Raw genomic sequence first — 3,147 nt, forward strand, 5'->3', positions numbered from 1 at the left:
ACATACACGAAAGCAAAACTCTCATATACATAAAAATAAATAAACTATAAAAGAAGTAAATACACTGTGCTTGAGAATTCCCCTTCTTGTCCTTTATTGGCCATTACCCGAATCTTAGGGTTACTATTGCTGTGACAAAGCATCATGACCGGCTTGGGAGAGAAAGGGTTTACTTCAGATTCCGATCCACACCACAGTCCATCATAAAAGGAAGTCAGGGCAGGAAAACCGAAAGAAGGAACAGAAGCAGTTAGCAGTGGAAGAATGCTACTTACTGGCTTGCTCTCCATGGCTTGTTCAGCCTACTTCCTTATACCATCCAAGAGTACTCGCAGGGCTGGAGAGAAGGCTCACAGGTTAAGAGCACTGTCTGTTCTTCCAGAGGTTCTGAGTTCAATTCCCAGCAACCACGTGGTGGCTCACAACCATCTGTAATGAAATCTTCTGGCCTGCAGGCATACATGCAGGCAGAATGCTATATACATAATAATAAATAAATCTTTTTTAAAAAAAGATTTTATTCGTTTATTATATATAAGTACACTGTAGCTGTCTTCAGATACACCAGAAGAGGGCATCAGATCTCTTTACAGATGGTTGTGAGCCACCATGTGGTTGCTGGGAATTGAACTCAGGACCTATGGAAGAGCAGTCGGGGCTCTTAACCACTGAGCCATCTCTCCAGCCCCAAATAAATAAATCTTAAAAAAAAAAAAAGAGTACTTGCTAGATTAGCACCACCCACAATGGACTGTGCCCTTCTTTGTAGCAATTCTGTCAGACAGAAATCAATTTTTTTTTTTTTTGGTTCTTTTTTTCGGAGCTGGGGACCGAACCCAGGGCCTTGCGCTTCCTAGGTAAGCGCTCTACCACTGAGCTAAATCCCCAGCCCCAGAAATCAATTTTCTATAAACCTACCCCTAATTTTAAAATTATTATTAAATTGTCTATTATTGCTTTCTCTCGGGCCCGTGGCGCCGGCAAGATGGGTAAGTGTCGTGGTCTCCGTACTGCCCGGAAGCTCCGCAGTCACTGACGGGACCAGAAGCAGCATGATAAACAGTACAAGAGAGCCCACTTGGGCACAGCCCTGAAGGCCAGTCCGTTAGAGGGTGCCTCTCACGCAAAAGGAATTATGCTGGAAAAAGTAGAGGTTGAAGCCGAGCAGCCAAATTCTGCCACCCGGAAGTGTGTCAGGGTGCAGCTCATTAAGTACGGCAAGAAGATCACAGTGTTCGTGCCCAATGACGGTTGCTTGAACTTCATTGAGTCAAATGATGAAGTTCTGGTTGGTGGATTTGGTCGCAAAGGCCATGCCATGGGTGATATTCCTGGAGTCCGCTTTAAGGTGGTTAAGGTAGCCAATGTGTCCTTTTGGCTCTGTACAAAGGCAAGAAAGAAAGACCAAGATCATAAAATTTTGAAAATGGAAATAGAGTAATAAATTTTCATATCCTGAAAAAAATTGTCTATTATTTTAATTTTATGTGTTTATTTATTTATTTATTTCTACTTGTACGGGTGTTTTGTCTGCACTACATGTATTTAGTGCCCTCAAAGACTAGAATAGGGTGTCGGATCCCCTGGACTGGAGTTGTAGTTTGTTTTAAGCTGCCATGTGGGTACTGAGACTCAAACCTGGGTTCTCTGGAAGAGCAGCCAGTATTCTTAAACACTGAGATGTTATTTGTTTAATAATTTATTTTTATTATTTTGTGTGCATTGATGTTTTAGATGTGTATTTTATACACATTATATGTTTTATATATACACATTATATGTTTTATATGTGTCTGAGAGTGTCAGATCCCCTGGAACTGGAGTTACAGACAGTTGTGAGCTGCCATGTGGGTGCTGGGAATTGAACCTGGGTCCTCTGGGGGAACAGCCAGTGCCGCTGAGCCATCACTTCATCCCCAGTCACTGATGTGTTGCTGTTATTTAATTTCATTTGTATGGGTGTTTTGCCTGTACACATGTCTGTTCACCATGTGCATGCCTCATGTCCTCAAAAAATCAGAAGAGGGCACCAGATTCCCTGGGGCTGGAGCTACAGCAGTTGTGAGCATCCATGTGGGTGCTGGGTTCTCTGGAAGGGCAGCCAGTGCTCTTAACTGCTGAGCCATATGAGGTGGTTTGAATGGCCTCCATAGGCTCATATATTTGAATACTTAGTCACCAGGAAGTGGCACTATTTGAAAGGATTAGCGGGACTGGAGGCGTGGCCTTGTTGGAGGAAGTAAGTCACATTTTTTGAGGTTTCAAAAGCCCATGTCAGGCCCAATCTTTCTCTCAGCTAATTCTCCAACATCATGTCCTCTATGCTCCCTGTCATGATGATAATGGATTAACCTCTGAAACTGCAGGAAAGCCCACAATTAAGGGCTTTCTTTTATAAGAGTTTCCTTAGCCAGTATGTCTCTTCACAGCAATAGAACAGTGACTAAGAAACCATTTCTCTAACCCTTATTTTATTTTTATTTATGTATATCTCTCTGTGTGTATTCCACATGTGTACAGGCACCCATAAGGGCCAGAGAGTGTGTCTGGCCCTTTGGAGTTGGAGTTACAGGCAGTTGTGAGCTGTCCATCATGGGTGCTGGGACATAGACTCAGGTCCTCTCCAAGAGCAGATGAAATCCTCACATTGAGCCATCTGTCTGGTCCCCCGTTTGCGTTCTTTTTTTTTTTTTTTTTTTTCTTTTTTTCGGAGCTGGGGACCGAACCCAGGACCTTGCGGTTCCTAGGCAAACGCTCTACCACTGAGCCAAATCCCCAACCCCCCGTTTGCGTTCTTAAGCTGAATGATTTCTTTTGTGCCGCACTTGGGGTGGAGTGCAGAGAATATCCTCATAAAGGTCACACATATGAACGCTTTCATTTGTTTGTCTTGTTTCCTGTTATGCTGAGATAAGGTCCTGGGAATCCTGGACTGGACGTTAGATGGTTAATGGCGTAAGAAAGCCTGCCAAGCAACTGGAGATGCAAATGTGGTACCAGCCCTGCAAGAGAAGAGTTCTTCACCCAGCCTGCCCTTCAACCTTGGAGAGTTTTAGCCAATACCTCCACCAAGTCTCCCTCTCTAGAACTCGATCCGATTGGTGTAGGCAAGCTGTGTCCTGGTATTACTGTGGTGCTCACAAAGGG

The 3,147-nt window shown here is 43.9% G+C and overlaps 1 pseudogene across 1 annotated transcript; it reads left to right on the forward strand.

Annotated features, from left to right (window-relative positions):
• The first annotated feature begins 955 nt into the window (after window positions 1–955).
• Window positions 956–1,416, forward strand: Rps23-ps4 (ribosomal protein S23, pseudogene 4; annotated as a pseudogene). The gene has a single exon (XR_015655367.1). The product of XR_015655367.1 is annotated as a ribosomal protein S23, pseudogene 4 (transcript).
• The last annotated feature ends 1,731 nt before the right edge of the window (window positions 1,417–3,147 follow it).

Source organism: Rattus norvegicus, chromosome 1 (genome assembly GCF_021556685.1).
Source record: "Rattus norvegicus strain SHRSP/BbbUtx chromosome 1, alternate assembly SHRSP_T2T, whole genome shotgun sequence".
Taxonomy (NCBI): domain Eukaryota; kingdom Metazoa; phylum Chordata; class Mammalia; order Rodentia; family Muridae; genus Rattus; species Rattus norvegicus.